Source organism: Nycticebus coucang, chromosome 8, assembly GCF_027406575.1.
Source record: "Nycticebus coucang isolate mNycCou1 chromosome 8, mNycCou1.pri, whole genome shotgun sequence".
Classification (NCBI taxonomy): Eukaryota; Metazoa; Chordata; class Mammalia; order Primates; family Lorisidae; genus Nycticebus; species Nycticebus coucang.
The window spans coordinates 109,485,625-109,499,483 of record NC_069787.1 but is presented as its reverse complement, the minus strand read 5'-3'; the positions used below and the strand labels follow the sequence as shown (position 1 = coordinate 109,499,483).

The following is a 13,859-nucleotide window of genomic DNA, read 5'->3' as shown; positions in this document are numbered from 1 at the left end:
TCTCCCCGTCTCTACTAAAAATAGAAAAATTACACAGGTGTTGTGGCAGGTGCCTATAGGCCCAGCTATTCAGGAAGCTGAGGCAGGAGAATTGCTTGAGCCCAGGAGTTTGAGATTGTGTGAGCTATGACGCCACGGCATTCTAGCCTGGTACAACAAAGTGAGATTCTATCTCCAAAAACTCCCCCAAAACCCCACAAAACACAGCACTCAGACAATGGCAGTCGAAGCAAGGCTAGTGGAACCTCTCTGACCCTTTTAGCAATAAACATTTGTGGGTGTTCGTTATAGGCCAAGCACTATTCTACGTATGATAGATATTGTCTCATTTAATACTTACAGCAACACTATGAGGTTGGTATTATTACAAGTCATTCCTCAGAGTTAAAGTAATTGAGGCCAGAACCTTCATAGTAAATTGTAGAGCTGAGATCCAAATGAGGGAGTTTGCCAAGTCCAGACTCTTAATTAATTGCTGGTGGTCTCTGTTAATCCCTCTACATGTCTATATCTCAAGTTACCCACCCTATCACCTTTTCCTGTCAGAAGCTGCCCTAGAACCTGACTCTGTATAAAACTGTTAGGGTCAAGTGTGGATACAGTGTCTTACTAGAAACTTAAGGAATAGATGAAAAGATTTAAATGAGCTTTGTGAGAATGATATGTTACTTTTTTTAATCCTCTCTGGAAAAGCACCATATTCCTATTCTCTGTGTATTATTTAGTCACAGAAAATTATGTATTAGAAATATAATTGCCTAGATTGTAACTGGCTGTAATGCCAAATTTCTCATTCAGAATGACCTCGAGACCAACACCAAGAGCTGTCAGAGAACAGGGAACCATGAGTCACTTCCAAGTGCTTTGGAATAACCCAGGCGTTATTTCCTGGTTTAGAATCCCCTTTACCCCAGTTCTTGCTGAGAATTTCAATATAAATGATTCACAGCAACATAAGTAAGATTCTGGTCTAACTGTGTCCAAGTGAGAAGAAAGAGTTTTATCCACCATGCTTCCATATCAGGGTTTGAAATTTAACCTCCGAAACACACTTTGGTTTAAACTTGAAGCTTTTCACCTTACACAGATAAATTAAAACAGTGCTTTCAAGAGTTGAAACTTTGGGAGTACTTTATTTTGCAACCTGCAGAATCCAACATGGATTCTCTCCCCCATTAAAAGACAAATGAAGGACCAGCACATTGTACCTCATGATTGCATTATTGTACACAGCTATGATTTAATAAAAAAAATTTTTTAAATCAGCATTGTACCCCATAAATGCATTATGTACACAGTTATGATTTAATAAAAACAAATAGGATATGGGTGGAAAAATTATAATAAAAAAATAAAAGACAAATGAAGGAATGTATGTTTTTTCAAGGGCCCACAGCAATTGTTCTAAAAATTCTAAGTTTCTATAGGTTATGAACTTAAAAAGTTATATCAAAAAATATTAACAAATGCAAAGAATGCCAAAATAAATGCCAGGCATGTGTCTCACACCTGTAATTCCAACATTTTGGGAGGCCAAGCCAGGAGGATCACTTGAGGCCAAGAATTCAAGACCAGCCTGGGCAACATAGTGACGGCCCCATATCTACAAAAACAAAAAATTAGCCAAATGTGGTAGCACACACATGTAGCCCTAGCTACTTGAAGGCTAAGGTAGGAGAATCACTTGAGTCCAAGAATTAAAGGATATAGTGAGTGGTGATCATGTCACTGCACTTCAACCTGGGAAACAGACCAAGACTTTGCTTCTTAAAAATAAAAAGCACTATCAAAATAAGAACACATTTTTCTTAAAGAATACAACTAACAAATTTACGTTTTCTCATTCTTTTAAGAGTCTGCATGCCACTATAGGATCAAATGGGAAGGCATTTGTGAAAGGCCAGAATTCTGAAGGATTCTACGAAATATACTAGGTTAGAGTTTTTTTCCTACTCACAAAAGATGGATGTTTCTTGGTTAAAACCAGATATTGGCCCAAGAACTATTAATATAAGGTAACTGCACCGTTTGAACTGTGAGGTAATTGTAGTAATTGTACCATTTTCTACTGACAAATGGAGGAAAGCCGCACTCACTACCAACTCTGGGAATTTTCTCTCACCAGACTCTCAGCATTAGAAAAATTGATAAGGGCGACGCCTGTGGCTCAAGGAGTAGGGCGCCGGTCCCATATGCTGGAGGTGGCGGGTTCAAACCCAGCCCCAGCCAAAAATCACAAAAAAAAAAAAAAAAAATTGATAACTACACTTTATATTTAACAAGCATTCTCTATTTTCTAAAGCAGTTCCACATCCATTACCTCATTATTAGATGTTATTCCCATAGAAAAATTGAGGCACAATAAAGTTTTTACTGATTTATAACACCGATAAAGTCTAGTCCACACTCCTTACTCCCCAGCTAAGAGAAGGGGCAGCATCTAGATTGAGGGGTAAAATGATGTGCATGACATTACATAACAAGGCATTGACAATGACAATACTGGATGACAGCATTTTTACAAGTAGACTCGAAGTAAAAACCACTGAAGAAAACATTGTCACGTTATATGCCTAGCATGGGTGTCCAACCTTTTTTTCTTTTCTCCCACACATTGAAAAAAAAAAAGAGATGTCTTGGGTCACACATTAAATATACCAACACTAACAAAACCTGATGAGCCAAAAAAAAAAAAAAAAAGGTCCGTGCATAACTTTTACAATATCCAACACCCCAAATAGGCAAAACAGTCCTCATATAATCCACATATGGCCCTCGGGTTGCAGGTTGGACACTCCTGTGAGGTTCAAACCAAAATTAAGACACAACAGGCATTAATAGTTTATAAACCACAGGCTATATAGCTCTAGAAATAAAAGAAAAAATTAACAAGGGCACAACTACTGTAGATCTTAGAAGTTGACAGTTTAATTGAAAGAAAGGAAGGATACAGAATATGAGATTTACAATTTATTCTACAAACAAAATATTCTACACCCTCAGGTTATATTTATTTTCCTAAACTAAATCAATGTTATTTCTAAACCTACTCAATATTAGAAGAAGAACACATGAATTATTATATAGATTTCTTTTCATTCTCTGAGCTATATCAAGACCCCAGAACTTACATGAGAATAGGAAAGATGGGGAAGACTCCTTGTGCCATCGCTGGACAAGAGAGATGCCTGCCCTTCTGGACCCATGTCATCCATTCAGAAATATCAGCATTCGTATGCTCATTGCCAAGCCTAGAAGGAGTGACCTTTACTGTCAAGGCTACTCCCAGTGATCAGAGATGACGTTCCCCAGGAATGCAGTCTCCCCAGCGGGAAGCCTTAAAGTCATCTTGACTCCATTATTTCCTTCCCCCTAAAACTGATAACTGATCACCAAATTCCACACCTGAAATGTCTCTGGGAAACTCTGTGTTCACTAGTCAATGCCCTGGTTCAGCACTTTGATGCCTTGTCAAGGATATTTCAGGAGGTTTATTTCAGCTCCTTCTGACTCCCCAGCCAATATTTGGCTCTTACCTTGCGCACACCATAGTCCATACCCACAGTTTCAGTGCATTCCTGCCAAATAGGGCTAACCTTACAATGCATTTGCTGAGAAATGTTTTACTTAAGATTTTCTTCTGTGGTGGTGGGTGTGGTGTGGCGGCTCACACCTGTAATCCTAGCATTCTGGAAGGCCAAAGTGGGAGGATCCTTTGAGCTCAGGAGTTCCACACCAGCCGAAGCAAGAGGAAGTCCCTGTCTCTACTAAAATCAGAAAAATTTGGCTGAGTGTGGTAGCCTGCACCTGTCGTCCTAGCTACTTGCACACTGGCAATAGGATGGCTTGAACCCAGGAGTTAGAGGTTTCTATGAGCTCAGCTGATGCCATGACACTATAGCATGGGCAACAGAGTAAGACTCTGTCTCAAAAAAAAAAAGGGGGGGGGTGGCACCTGTGGCTCAAAGGAGTAGGGTGCCCGCCCCATATGCCAGAGGTGACAGGTTCAAGCCCGGCCCTGGCCAAAAACTACAAACCAAAAAAAGAGAAGATTTTTGTGGAAAAGTAAAGAAGAAAATTTACATAACATGCCACTGGGCAAAACCGCAAAATTTTCTTTAATTGCTCCAGATTTCCCCAAAACTGTTCTCTGAAAGTGAGCTACCTGTCTCTGAGTCACTCCAAAATTCTCTCTCTTGCCACAGCTCCTGGACCTTCCTCCCTGGGCTCTAGTCTCCCATCTGCCAACGCCTTTCTTTCTTCAACCTCCATCCTAATTGCTTATGTTGAGCAATTCAACTCTTTCCTCAAGCTTCTACAATTTGCATCCACTTAAACAACAGACATTATAAATAATATCATCAGGGTCTTTTATTTTTCTGGTCTTATATAGTTTCCTGTCTGTAACATGCCATATATGTAATCACACACTTATCTCCTCTATTCTAAAAAACTCTCCCAGCAATCTAATTAGTAGCTGGGGAGAAGGCAACATCTTTAAATAGTAGCCCATGCTTTCCAACCCTTTCCACTACTACAACCAGGTAGATTTGAAGGGGATTTGGGACTTTTATGAAGGGACACCACATAGACCAGGAGACAGCCATACCCAGAGACCAGACAGGAACCACAGCCTCAGCAGAACGTAGGTTTTGTTTTGCTTTGTTTTTTTTGAGACAGATTCTCACTCAGCCCTGGGGTTGAGTGCTATAGCACCAAATTTCATAGCAACCCCAGCCTCCCAAGTAGCTGTGACTACAGGTGCCCGCCACAATGCCCAGCTAGTTTTTCTATTTATAGAGATGGGGTCCCAAGTACTGAGCTCAAGCAATCCACCCACCTTAGCTTCCCAGACTGCTAAAATAACAGGCATGAACCGCTGCACCCAGCCCAGAAGCTAGTTTAAGAAAAATAACAGCCCTTGGGTGGCACCTGTGGCTCAAAGGGGTAGGGCACCAGCCCCATATGCCGGAGGTGGCGGGTTCAAACCCAGCCCTGGCCAAAAACTGCAAAAAAAAAAAAAAGAAAAACAATAGCCCTAAATTAAACTCCTCACGCGCATACTCATTCTATGACATGATGAAGTTTCTGACAACTTACCATCCGGGGTAGACAACTGAATTCAGACTTAAATGACTGTCACCCTGTGGAAGTCTTCTACTGCATAGGTACTGATGATAGAAATTATGTTGTCTTAAAAGAAAAAAAAAGATAAATGTCTCTTACACATCTAAAGTTTGAGGCCTGGGAATTCATCCTTGCTACAGAGTTAAAAAAAATCAAATGTGGGCCGGGCGTGGTGGCTCACGCCTGTAGTCCCAGCGCTGTGGGAGGCCGAGGCGGGTGGATTGCCTGAGCTCAGAGGTTCAAAACCCATATGAGCAGCAGTCAGCCAGAGTAAGACCCGGTCTCTACCAACAACATCAAAAACAGCCAGCACCGCAGGAGAAGGAAGAAAATCACCAGAAAAGGAGTACTTCAAACAAACATGAACAAGCACACTGAAATTAAAAATAAAAAAAAAATAAAAATAAAATAAAATAAATCAAATGTGGCTCGGTGCCTACAGCTCAAGTGGCTACGGCGTCAAGCCACATACGCCGGAGCTGGCGGGTTCGAATCCAGCCCAGCCCATCAAACAACAATGATGATAACTACAACCAAAAAAAAAAAAAAAAAAAAAATAGCCAGGCATTGTTATGAGTGCCTGTAGTCCCAGCTACTTGGGAGGCTGAGGCAAGAGAATCACTTAAGCCCAAGAGTTGGAGATTGCTGTGAGCCATGATGTCACAGCACTCTACCCAGGGCGACAGCTTGAGACTGTCTCAAAAAAAACTCAAATGTAACACAAGATAGTGTATCATTACCTTCCCAAATGAATACTCACAAAATGTCCTTCAGAGAGACAGATGTAACAGCTAGAAAAAATAAAAATGAAAACATGTGCTAAATACTACTACCAGGCTTCTTTTTTAGAGTACTCACAAAGCAGGCACAGAATTTCTGCCAGCGCTGAAGCACACTGTTGTCCCTACTTTCCACAGACAGTGCTCACAGACTCGTTAAGGGGCTGCAGGTTGTTACAGGTACCAACCCTTCAAGCCAGCATTTCTGTCTTAACCCAGGAAAGCAGCTCCTGCCTTCTCAGCATCCTATGCCTTCCTGCCTTCCACCGGGCTTTGCAACCTGACAAATCCTGGATGCAATACTGGCTTTACATCTTTACCCTCCCTGCATCTCACTTTTAATAATGGAACCTATCTTATAGGGTGGTCAGGATCAAATAATGGGAAGGCACATGGGAAGGGCCAGGCACTACTTTATCACCGATTCTTCATGCCCTGTTATAATCCTCTCCCATCCTTTCCAGCTCCCAGGCAACCACAGATGTATCCAATGGCACTACAAATTAGTTTGCATTTTCTAGAGTTTTCTATAAATAGAACCATGCATTCTTTTCATCTGGTTTCTTTCATTCAGTATAAATATTTTTGAGATTTATCCATGTGGTATGTTTTAACAGTTCATTCTTTTATATTCCTGAGTAGCATTCTTTTGAATGAAGAAATCACAAAGACATTTTTTTTTTTTTTTTGTAGAGACAGAGTCTCACTTTATCACCCTTGGTAGAGTGCCGTGGCGTCACACAGCTCACAGCAACCTCCAAATCCTTGGGCTTAGGCACTTCTCTTGACTCAGCCTCCCAAGTAGCTGGGACTACAGGCGCCCGCCACAACGCCCGGCTATTTTTTTTTGTTGTTGCAGTTTGGCCGGGGCTGGGTTTGAACCCACCACCCTCGGCATATGGGGCCAGCGCCCTACCCGCTGAGCCACAGGCACCGCCCCACAAAGACATTTTGATTATTTATAAATTTGGGCTATTACCAAAAAGGTGCTATGAACAACTATATACAAGTCTGTGTGTGGACATGTACATTTCATTTTTCTTCAGTAAATTCCTAGAATAGAATGGCTGGAAATCATGGTATATGTATCCTTAACTTTTTTTTTTTGGGAGACAGTCTTACTTTGTCACCCTCAGTGGAGTGCTGTGGCATCATAGCTCACAGCAACATCAAATTCTTGGGCTCAAGCAATTCTCTTGTCTTGGTCTCCCACACAGCTGGGACTACAGGTGCTCGCAACAATGCCCAGCTATTTTTAGAGACGAGGTCTTGCTCTGGCTCAGACTGGTCTCCAACTCATGAGCTCAGGCAATCCCCCCACCTCGGCCTCCCAAGTGCTAGGATTACAGGCATGAGCCACCATGTCTGGCCTAGACCTTCTAAATTTTGATGAAGTCCAGTTTATTAACTATTTCTATAATAGACCATGCCTTCAATGTTGAATCTAAGAAATTGTTATCAGACTCAAGGTCACAAAATTTTTCTCTTTTCTTCCAGAAGTTTTGCATTTCTAGAATTGATACTTAAATCTACAATCTTTGTGGAGTATATGGTATAAGGTATGAATCAATGTTTTATGAACATTGGTTTTCTAGCACCATTTGTGGAAGATTACTGTTTCTCCACTGAATTGCTTTTACATCTTTGTTAAATTCAGTTGTCCATATATGTGAATCTATTTATAGACTTTCTATTCTGTTCCATTGATCTATCTTTATGTAAATATAACAGTCTGTTAATTACTGTAGCTTTATAATATGTCTAAAACTTAAGTAGTGTTAGTCCTCCAAATCTGTTTTGTCCAAAGCAGTTTGGGGAATTCTAGGTCATTAGCAAAATCAGGTTGTCAATTTCTTTTTTTTTGGGGGGGGGGAGTTAAAAATTTATTTTTATCTACACATAGCAGGTTGTCAATTTCTACCAGGTAGACTTCTGGGATTTAGACTGGGATTACTCTGAATCTATGAATCAATTTTGGAGAACTAACACCTTAACAATACTCAGAGTTCATAAACATAGTACCTACATCTTGGTTTACTTAAATCTTTTAATTTAGCTTCAGCAATTTTTTTTAAATCCCAAGTTCAATATTAGGTGGCACCCATTTTGCTTTTTCTAACATTGTTTCCTTAGCTTCTACTCTGCAAGTAGTGAAATGACCTTCCCAGGAGGGAGCAAAATATGGAACACTTCACGAATTTGTGTGTCATCCTTGTGCAAGGGCCACGCTAATCTCTATATGGCTCCAATTTTAACATATGTGCTGCCAAAGCAAGCACAGTTCAACAATGTTTACTAGTTTCAGTGTACAGGTCTTGCTTATCTTTTCTCCAATAAACCCTGTTTTTTTAAAGCTATTGTAAGAGTTTTTAATTTAAATTTCTGATGGTTGCTACTAAACAGAAACACAATTGATTTTTGTATAACCCTGCTAGTACTAGAACTCACTCACTAGTCCTAGGTCTTGTAGGTCCTGTATCAGATTGAGAAAGTTTCCATTTATTTCTGCTTTGCTCAGATTTTTTTAAAAATCAACAATGGATGTTAAATTATTAATGCTTTTTCTATGTCTCTGAAATAATTATACAGTTTTGTTCACTTTTATTTTGTTTTTGTTTTTGAGACAGAGTCTCACTTTGTTGCCCTCAGTAGAGTGCTGTAGCATCATAGCTCACAGTAACCTCAAACTCCTGGGCTCAAGCGATCTTCCTGCCTCAGCCTCCCAAGTAGCCGGGACTATAGGCACCCACCAAAATGCCCAGCTAGTTTTAAAGATGGGGTCTTGGTCTTGCTCAGGCTGGTCTCAAAACCCTGAACTCAAACAATCTACCTACCTCAGCCTCCCAGAGTGCTAGGATTAAAGGAGTGAGCCACCATGCCTAGCCCTAGTTGTGTTTGTTGATATAGTGAATTATAATGATTACCTTTCAAATGTTAAAACAACCTTATACTCCTGGAATTAACTCCTCTTGGTGATAATATATTATTCCTTTTATGCATTGTTAGATTCAATTTGGTAACATTTTGTTTAGAAATTCTGAATTTTATAGCCAGGCGTTGTGGCGGGCGCCTGTAGTCTCAGCTACTCGGGAGGCTGAGGCAAGAGAATCGCTTAAGACCAGGAGTTGGAGGTTGCTGTGAGCTGTGTGAGGCCACAGCACTCTACCGAGGGCCATAAAGTGAGACTCTGTCTCTACAAAAAATGAAAGAAATTCTGAATATAGATTCACAAAGGGATTATCAATCTGCAGTTTTCTTGTAATGTCTTTAACTGGTTTTAGCATCAGAATATTTTTGGCCTTGCCATGTACATGGCTCAAGACCTCATCTCTAAAGAAAATTTTGATTTTTTTAGGTCAGGTGGCACATGCCTGTTGTCCTAGCTACTCAGCAGGCTGAGGCAGTAGTATTGCTCGCGCCCAGGAGTTTAAGGCTGTATTGAGCTATGATTGAGCCACTACACTCCCACCAGGGCAACGAAGCAAGACCACATCTCTTTTAAAAAATTGATCCCACTGATGAGTGGAAAGTATTCCCTCCTCTTTAATTGTCTGAAGGAGCTTGTATAAAATTGGAAGTACTTGTTCCTCAAGTGTTTGTTAGTAGCCATTTGGCTCTAGCCACTGAGCTACAGACGCTGAGCCTCTAGGTCAGTTTTGATAGGTTTTTTCTTTGCTCTAATTATGGTTCACATTGTTTTCTCATCATCATAAAGGCAAAAAAAATGTAAGGTGAACTATCATAAGTCAGGGACCATCTGTAGTAACACTGATCATCTTTTCATATGCTTGTTTGGCCATTTGTAGGTTTTCTTTGGAATATGTCTATTCAAGTTCTTTGCCCATTTAATTAGGTGGTTTTTTTTTTTTTTAGCTGTTTCATTATAGAAGTTCCTTATATATTCTGAATATTATCCTTTTATCAGATATAATTTACTAATATCTTCTCTTATCTTGTAAGCTTCCCTTTCACTCTTTTTTTTTTTTTTTTTGGCCAGGGCTGGGTTTGAACTCACCACCTCCAGCATATGGGACTGGCGCCCTACTCCTTGAGCCACAGGTGCCACCCCCCTTTCACTCTTGATTGTTTCCTATGATATCCAAGTTTTTAAGTTTGATATAGTCCCATTTGTCTTTTTTCCCCCCTCAGGCTAGTAAGGGAGTCTTATTTTGTCACCCTTGGTAGAGTGCCATGGCACTCACACCAGACCAGAAGTACTGCCTATTCTCCCAGACTGAAAGTGGCATCATCATAACTTATTGTAGCCTCAAAATCCTGGGCTCAAGTGATCCTCATGCCTTAACAGCCTCTCAAGCAGCTGGGACTACAGGCACATGCTACCCGCCCTGGCTAATTTTTAATTTTTCATAGAGATGAAGTCTTGAATTCCTGGCCTCAACCACCCTTGTGTCTTAGCATTTTGGAAGGCCAGGATTACAGAGCATGAGCCACTACAACCAACCTATTTTTGCTTTTTTTGGTGCCATATCCAAGAAATCATTGCCAAATCTGATGTCCTGAAGCTTTTACCCTGTTTTTTCTTATGAGCTTTATAGTTTTAAATCTTACTTTTAGATCTTTAATCCATTTTGAGTTAATTTTCAGATATGGTATAAGATAAGGGCTCAACTTCACTCTTTTGCTTATCCAGCTTTCCCAAGACCATTTGTTGAAGAAACTGGCTTTTCTCCATTATATCAATCTTGAGACCCTTATCAAAAACCATTTGGCCATCTACACAAGAGTGAGTTTACAAACTCTCTATTCTGTTCCACTTGTCTGTATACTACAAGGTGGCCATAAAGTCCGTCGAAATTGCACACTATTTTGAATTTCATGCAAACTTTATGGCCACCCTGCATATCTTTCTTTATCCTGGTATTATACCATCTCGGTGACCGTTGCTTTGTACTATGTTTAGAAATCAGGAAATATAAGACCTCTAACCTAAGTTTTTTTTCTTTTTTCAAGATTGCTTTGGTTATTCAAGGTCCTTGAGAGTCCATATAATTACAGAATGGTCACTTTTTAGTTTTGGAAAAAAAAGCCCTGTAACTATTCTTAACCTTTGTTCTTGGAAACAGTTAAATTACTTGGAAAGAGGTTGATCTTTGGTTCTTGCTTTTAAGTTTTATTAGGCAGAACCAGAGCAGAGTTTAGTTTAAATGGTTATGGTTCTCAACAGGAGATGACTATGCTCCCCAGAGGACATCTGGCAATGACTGGAGACATTTTTTACCTTCACAGCAGAGGAGGTGTTACTGGAATCAAGAATGGTGAGGCCAGGGACATAGCTAAAAATCCTACAATATGCAGGAGATCCTCTTACAATAAAGAAGGGCCAGATCTGGGCGGCGCCTGTGGCTCAGTCGGTAGGGCGCCGGCCCCATATACCGAGGGTGGCGGGTTCAAGCCCAGCCCCGGCCAAACTGCAACCAAAAAATAGCCGGGCGTTGTGGCGGGCGCCTGTAGTCCCAGCTGCTCGGGAGGCTGAGGCAGGAGAATCGCTTAAGCCCAGGAGTTGGAGATTGCTGTGAGCTGTGTGAGGCCACGGCACTCTACCGAGGGCCATAAGGTGAGACTCTGTCTCTACAAAAAAAAAAAAAAAAAAAAAGAAGCGCCAGATCTAACATTTCTATAGTGCTGAGGTTGAAAAGCCCCATGGTCTAAAAGGCTAATTATTATTCCCTACTATTGAGGCAAGATGCCTCTGAGGATCCAATAATTTGTACATTATTACATCTTTTTTTCAGTCTGTCTGGGAGAATAGGCACTACTTCTGGTCTGGTGTGAGTGCCAAACACTATTCCTTCTAATCTTTTCAGATGGTTCTTTCATAGGTCTCCAGGTAGTTTCCTCACACACACGTGCTGATCAAAACTCTGCTAAATATGTGCCAGACACTTCCTAGAAATTATTTCTAATTCTTACAATAATCCCCCAAAGCAGTATTGTTTTATCTATTTTTACTGATAAACTCAAGCTAAGGTTAACTAATTTGCTTAATACCACCAAGCTAGTAGGCATTAGGGTCATATCAAAACAACTAAGGTCATATTGAAACACACTTCAAACGTGTGTTTCAAGGTTCACGGTTTTCACTATTCCATATAAGCCTGGGCCCAGGAAACTTCTCCTCTGGATCTGCCATAGGGAATTTAACTGCTTTTTAGTCTGACTCTATCCAACTTTTGCAATCTTAGAAAATTTTACATTACTTAATTTCAGTATTTTTAGATAATAGTAATTGGCTGACCCAGTGTTTTTTGTTTGTGTATCTTAGTATGATATGTTTTACTTTTAGTCCATATGAGTGTCCCAGGGCAAATTCACTAGAGATTTTAATCTCAGGTAATAATGACATAAACTTTATGAAAGAAAAAAGTAAGCTTAAAACTGATTCTTCATGGTGACCTCAAACCACAGACTACGGAAGACCACCCTGGTATTATAAGTAACCTGTATTATTATAAAGAGAAATTAAGTCTCATGGTTAAGTGCTAATTTACATAGCACTTTCAGATGCACTATCACATCCAATTCTACGTTACCCAGAGAATTAAGCAACAGAACTGAAAATAGTATAATACTATCTATACTACGATTGTATTACCTGTTTCCTTGTATGTAAAATGGGAATACAATTCTATTACACTACATAAACTACGACATGTAGGTATACACACGTAAATGATATTTTCAGTTCTACTGCTTAACCCACCCTATTCCCATTTCTTCACATAAGGAAACGGACTCGGAGAGATCAACCTATATAGCTTCGGTCATCCACTGGTAACTGTCACAGCTGGTACTATTTTCAATGTGCCTAAATCCCAGTCCCACTGATTCTTCAAAGGCCAAAAGCCATGAAGTCATGAAATAGGTTCTTAAGGGAACCAGAATATCATCTTCCTACATGATATTCAAGAAAGAGATCTGAGCTTCTTTTAAGTAGACACTGAAATTAGATGACTCGGTAGAGATGTTTTCAAAACAATTCTGTATGTGATTCTTTTTACTTTCTCAATTCTAATTTAACCCCAAATTCTCCCTTTTTTCCTAAAAAGTAAAACACTATTCATTTATTTATTATATTCAACAAGAATCAATGAGTTTGAAAAGGTTACTATCCCTCATAAGCAAGATAATGTTATGAATATATAAGTTAGTAAGAATAAGGCCTAACAGATTCATTCAGGGGTGTGGTATTAAGTATTGCTAACAATACTACTGTTTTTCATTGCAAGATCTAGAACTACTATACAGAGCTAAAACATACAAAAATGATGAAAATTGGGTTGAAAAGTTAACATAAATTAAAATGAACAAAAGGTTACATTTGAAGAGCCTCGCCTATATTCCTTGGTAGTACTTTTTCTTTCTTTCTATTTTTTTTTTCTTTTGAGACAGAGTCGCACTATGTCGTCCTCAGTAGAGTGCCATGGCATCACAGCTCACAGCAACCACAAACTCTTGGGCTTAAGCGATTCTCTTGCCTCAGCCTCCCAAGTAGGTGGGACTACAGGCATCTGCCACAATGCCCGGCTATTTTTTGTTGTTGTTGCAGTTGTCATTGATGTTTTAGCTGGCCTGGACTGGGTTTGAACCCACCAGCCTCAGTGTAAGTGGCTGGTGCCCTACCCACTGAGCTATGGGTGCCGCCAAGTAGCATTAATTCTTAAAGGTCTTTGGATTTTTACTCTTTTTGAGGCTATGAACCCTCCTACCAGAAAAATAAAGCTAGATCTCAAATTTGCACATGATTTCAGGAGCGGGGGTTATGGATACACACCCCACCTGAAAGTCCATCAATGGAAATTCTAGAAATCCATGGGCTCCATGCTAAGACCTTTAACTTCAGGTTTTCCATAAAAGTTCCCTTGGGAAGAAAATATATTTAAATAAGTTCTTGGAGGACATGTCCTTAATATTCTCAACAGCATTCTCCAGCAT

The 13,859-nt window shown here is 40.0% G+C and overlaps 1 protein-coding gene and 1 non-coding gene across 4 annotated transcripts in view; both read right to left on the bottom strand.

Annotated features, from left to right (window-relative positions):
- PLS1 (plastin 1) overlaps positions 1 to 13,859 on the bottom strand; it is a 133,988-nt gene that overhangs the window by 82,409 nt on the left and 37,720 nt on the right. The gene's annotated exons all lie outside the window — the stretch shown is intronic.
- On the bottom strand, positions 8,082 to 8,185 carry LOC128592917 (U6 spliceosomal RNA). The gene has a single exon (XR_008382128.1). It is a non-coding gene; the product is annotated as a U6 spliceosomal RNA (small nuclear RNA).